We start from the raw sequence: 5,816 nt of genomic DNA on the forward strand, positions 1-5,816 counted from the left end.
CCTAATGAAGCAGCTCTGTTCAACCAGGAAATCGGGACAAAATCAATCCTGGAAACTCTTAAATTATGGGTTTGTTACCCATTTCTTTGCCGATTAGGTCATATTTCTTTTGGAGAAAATTACAAATGCTCTAAAAAAGAAAAGAAAGACAATTTGAGAACTTTCCTCTCCGAGGCCTATATTAATAGAATCTACATTTCTCTGTGACTGCGCTGGGGTTGGCCCCCCAGAGTTTGCGGGAAGCTGGACCGCCTCGTCCTCAGAGCCTCGCATCCTGCTCTTTATCTTTTACACGGGGTGCAAAAGGGTTGCTTAGCAACATTGATTCTTCCAGCTCTTCACAACTGCTGCAGCGCTGAGCTGACAATAAAGTGGAGTTAGAGAGTGAGATCCTCATTTTTCAGCTTCTTCACTGTGGCGAGGGGGGAATAAAGAAAGAAAAGGCAAGTCGGATGAAAGAAACACAATCAAGAGCACGGTTCAGAAAAGCAGCCGCGGTTGGTGGAGAGCATTGAGAACCACGCATCCCACGCATGATTAATAAATGTTCCTGGAGAGAATTAAAAGGGTGTAATCACAGCAGCAGAGGTTAATTAGGAAAAGTAAAGAGTCAATCAAATGAGATGGCCAGGCAGTCTGGAGATTGAAGTTATTGATCAACGGGGTGTCCGAGCATATTTATCCTTTCTGTGTTTTGGGCGGGGGGAGTTGTTTCTTTTTTATTTTGTTTTGTTTTTAGTCCAGGTTATTAGGCATGTTTTGAAGGATAAATGGATTGAGGAAGGCTTTTTAGTTTTTTTTTTTTTCCCCCTCTCAACTCTATTACTGATCACCCTAAAAAATAGGCTCTTATGGGCTGGGAACGTAGCTTAGTGGTAGAGCACTTGCCTAGTGTGTGCAAAGCTCTGGATTTGCTCCCTAGCACTGAAAAACAAAAACAAAACAAAACAAAGCAAAGCAGCTTCTTATTGAGTTAGGAGTGTTTAAAAAGGTGATTGGGACAGCTTACTTTTAAAACTTCAGTGATGGTTTTATCTCAGTTTGGCTTCTAGGTCCTTTTAATGTCAGAATTTTGCCCCCACGGCCTGATTGGTATTCTTCTTCACCCTTTCCATTCTCCCTCCTGGAGACAAAATGGAGGTGCATGTGCTGACCACTCACATGAGGTATTTCCAGTCTGGGAGATTACCATCTTTCCTATCAAATGCAGTGAGAGTCCTTTGTAGAGCAGTTTTCTGAAGTGAATCAGATGAGTTTCTCAGAGCAAAAAGGAAGTCAGAGGATGAAATAAATAAAAGCAGAGAGGAAATTGAAAGGGGTGGTGGTGGGGGAACATATGTTTTCAGATGATATTTTAAAATAGATGGAGAGTTGATGAGACAGAGATACTGAAAACTGACTCCAGATGGCAAGAATAGCAATGGCAGGCTGGTGTGAAGGGACAGAACGCAGGCTGGCACCAGACAGGGGGAGGAAGCGACAGAGGAGGGAGAAGGAGGCCCAGGGAAGCAGGCTGTCAGTGGTGGGGGGCTAAGAGTGTTTGAGGTGGTGTAGAGGGATATTAGAATCCCGGACTCCACGCCCTGGCCTGTTAGTTTAATAATTTACTCAGTAGGCTCATGTCATATAATAGACCCTTTCTTTTACGATATGCTTATGAAAAAGGTTTGTTTCACTCTGACTTCTTTGCTAAGGCAATAGCTATAGGCAAAATGACTATTCAAGTCATCATCAATGAGCGGCTACGGAGGAAGTAGGCCCGCAGGGGAGTCTAGCAAATATTTTCTCTATATACATTCGAATTATGATTATATGTATATATTGGACAACATTTATGCTTCCCTCTAACAGCCTTGTAGGCCTCAAAAGTGACCTGAATTCATCTTCATGAATCGATTGGGAAGGGAGGAATTACTGAGAGGAAATTAAGAAACAAGAAACTCGTCTCATTCTGGCACGAGGATGTCCATAGGGTTAGGCAAATTCATCCACCATCCCCTGTGCGAAACGATACACTTTTATTTGACTAAGTGTTTAAATGCCAAAGGGTTTCACGACTGAATCTGGCCGTATGTTTTCATTCAGTGCACATTTATTGATTGCCTGCTGTGTGCCTGGAGAAGTTCTAGGGCTACAAAGAGGAAAAAGTCACAGTTCTGACGTTGTTTTTTTTATGAATGAATGAATGGAAATGTCCCCTTTTATATATGCCCTCTGCACAGATGAGAGAGAGAGAGAGAGAGAGAGAGAGAGAGAGAGAGAGAGAGAGAGAGAGGAGAGAATGTGTGTGTGTTTGTGTGTGTGTGTGTGTGTGTTGCTGTCTCACCTGCAAGGTGCCTGTGGCTTTACCTCCTGTGGCTGTTGTGAATCTACACCCACCATTTTTTTTTTTTTTGGTCTCTTTTAGGCTGACCCATCCTTATTGATTTCTGCCCCTTTCCAACAACTGTTTGCATTTAGATAATTGTTGATATCAGTACTTAGCTACCAGGGTTACGGAAGACATGGAGATTTAGAAGAAGGTGATTCTAAATACTCATTCCACATGGGGCCATGAATTAAAATGGCAACAATTGCCTGGACCATTTAACAAGGAAAAAGAATTTGTATGCGGAAGGTGACTGCCCTTATGTGCTCAGAGTCTTTCTTTCATGGAGCTTTGACTATGAATTTCCACAGAAAAGTCTAGTGTCTTCCTTCACTGGGTGGTCATTGTCCTGTTTCAGGGAAATGCCAGTAATTCCAGGTATTGGGAGTGCGGTTGCTGTCTTTGGGTGGCTCACATTCCACTTTCTGAGGTTGACCCAGCCTTATCTTTTCTGTTTGTATTCCTCTTGGGCTTTTTCATTTGTTCTTGTCGTTTGCCATGGAAACCTGATTGTAAATCTTTTGTTGGTAATGATGTAACCAGCATAGTACAGGCAAAGCCCAGAGCCTGTCAGTATATAACATGACTCATTTAAGCAATGAAGAAATGCAGGCCGGCCTACTGCTTCAGGGAACAGAAGGGATACACCATATGATAGAGTCCATATTGTTTTCTAAAATGCAACCAATAATTATTGTAAGTTTTATTTGGAAGTAATAAAGAATTGGCAGTGTGTAGGCAAAAATCTCGTTTTCTAGTACCTTCCTTTTCCCTTCTCTCTCTGGAAGACTAAGTTTTATATGTGTTATTTTATGCCTAGCTCTAGCTAAAGAAATAATTGATTGAGGGTGAAGAGAGGAGGAGAGAGAGCTAAGGCATGAAAGGACCAATGTCTTAGAATTTCAGTCCATGGTAGGTTTTATTTCTTTTGAGCAGATCCTCTTCCCCTGACAAGGTTACAGTATTTGCAATGGGAAGTTTTTTAAAAAATTGACTGAATGACGTATTCTTAAATCACCTTAGTTTCTGGTTGTTCATGTATTTATGGTATTTATGTTTGACAAATAATTATATACATTTCTAAGGTGCAATGGGATGTTTCAATATGTGTATACATTATGTAATGTTTAAATCAAGATAATTAGCACAGCTATCATTTTAAGCACTTATCATTTCTTGCACATGCATGTGCAAGACTGTGGCTTACATTCCCCCACCCACATAGAAAATAAAGCCCCCAACCACAATAAGAACAACCACTTACTATTTCTCTATGATGAGACCAAACATCTTTCTTCTAGATATTTTGAAATATTACAATATGTTGTTGTTAACTCTAGTTGTCCTGCTATACAAAAGAACACCAGAATTTGTTCCTCCTGTCAAATAGTAACATTGTACCCATTTTCCCCTTTCTTCTCCCCTCTGCAACCTCTGGTGATCATTATTCTACCTTCTATGTTTTTTGGGGCAGGGATAGGGAGAGTACTGGGGATTAAACTCAGGGGCACTTGACCCCTGAGACCCATCCCCAGTCCTATTTTGTATTTTATTTACAGACAGGGTCTCACTGAGTTGCTTAGTGCCTTGCTTTTGATGAGGTTGGCTTTGAACTCGCTATCCTGTCTCAGCCTCCTGAGCCGCTGGGATTACAGATGTGTGCCATGGTGCATGGCTACCCTCTACTATTGAGAGGACAAGTTTTTAGATTCTGCATAAATGAGTGAGATCACGTGACATCTGTCATTCTGTGTCTGGATTATTTCATATAGCATAATGTCTTCCAGGTTGACCCACATTGCTGCAAATGATAGGATTTCATTCTTTTTATGGCTGACTAGTATTCCACGGTGTATATGTACCACATTTTTTTATCTGTTCCTCCATTGATGGATACTTGGTTGATTCCATATCTTGACTATTGTGAATGACATTTCCTAAAAGGAGACATACAACACCAACAGATCAATTAAAAAAAAGTGGGTCAGCATCACTAATCATCAGGGAAATGCAGATAAAAATGACAACATGATACCACTTCACTCCAGTTAGAATGGCTACTGTCCAAACATCAAAAGACAACAAGTGTTGGTAAGAATGTGGTGAAAGAGGGACCCTTTACACTCCATTGGTGGGAAATTAATATAGCCATTATAGAAAACATTTAGGAGTTTTTTTTTTTTTTAAATAGAACTACCATATGATCCAGTAATCCCACTACTGGACAAATATCCAAAGGAAATGAAATCAGTAAGTCAAAGAGACATCTGCACCCCATGTTCACTGCAGCACTATGAACAGGATCATTTTGACATATTACATTTCTCTGAGGGGAAAATGATAATAAATTGATATGCCTGCCAGGTCTATCCTATTTAAAGCAAAAAAAGCACAGCGATGCCATTGTGAATCATGTTACCTTAGAATGTTGGAGCCAGAAGATAATCTGGTCTAACCTCTTCATTTTACTGATGGGGAAGCTGCAGTTTACCAAGGTTAAAGGACTTATTCAATCAAGTCAGAGGATTAGTGGAGATCAGAACCCAGGTGTTCTTACATTCCAGCGCTGCTCTCCTGTCTATGGTCCTGTGTGTCCTCCTGGGGGAGGGAGGCATGAGAAGGAAAAACCTGTCCCCATAGTCATTGTCTCAAGAGCCTAAAGGGAAGAGACTGCTCTGGCTAGGACACAGGTAATGTTGGGATGTCCTCTGTCTCCAAATTCAGACCCCAGGTGGATCAATATATAAAATGTGTGAGACTGAAGAGGAAAAAGCACTCTTCTTTGGACAACACTGTCTTTAAAATCATACTCTGAAGACATCTGGCTTCAGAATCCTCATGCTGAACAGTTAGAATGGCATTTTAGTGATTTGATTTTAAAAGGTAGAATTATAATATCTTAGTTTAACATCTTTTTTTTTTTTTTTTTGGTGGGGGGATGCTGGGGATTGAACCCAGGGCCTTGTGCATATGAGGCAAACACTCTACCAATTGAGCTGTATCCCCAGCCCTTAGTTTATCCTTACTGCAGTGTTTTCTAGTTTATTGATTGAGAATTAAGAAAAAAAGTTCTGGACTGTTAGGTGAAAAAGACAAGTTCAAAATAATATTATTGTACTTACTTCCTCCACCCATGTGTGCACACATAAACATTTGCACACACATGCACACATTTGTATGGAAGAGACAAGTGACGAGACCAGCATTAGTGATTGATTTTGATGGGGGTGGTGAGGAAGGTGTGATTTTTAAAATCTTTGTTTTGCTTTCCTGTCTTTTCTATGGTGAAGGTTTTTATCTGCTTTAAAAATTGCAAAAGTTGATCTGTTTTGCCATTAAATACACTAAGGTAACAGCATTGGGAAAAAAAAAATTCTAACTTGAGAATTTGTAGTTATTTTGGCCATCTGTCCTCACCCATTTCCATTACTTTGACTAATCCCTCCTA

General features: G+C 40.4%; 1 non-coding gene across 1 annotated transcript; it reads right to left on the bottom strand.

Moving 5' to 3' along the window:
* Positions 1–5,301: 5,301 nt before the first annotated feature.
* Trnam-cau (transfer RNA methionine (anticodon CAU)) lies at positions 5,302–5,374 on the bottom strand. The gene has a single exon. It is a non-coding gene; the product is annotated as a tRNA-Met (tRNA).
* Between the last annotated feature and the right edge of the window lie 442 nt (positions 5,375–5,816).

Source organism: Ictidomys tridecemlineatus, chromosome 10 (assembly GCF_052094955.1).
Source record: "Ictidomys tridecemlineatus isolate mIctTri1 chromosome 10, mIctTri1.hap1, whole genome shotgun sequence".
NCBI lineage: Eukaryota > Metazoa > Chordata > Mammalia > Rodentia > Sciuridae > Ictidomys > Ictidomys tridecemlineatus.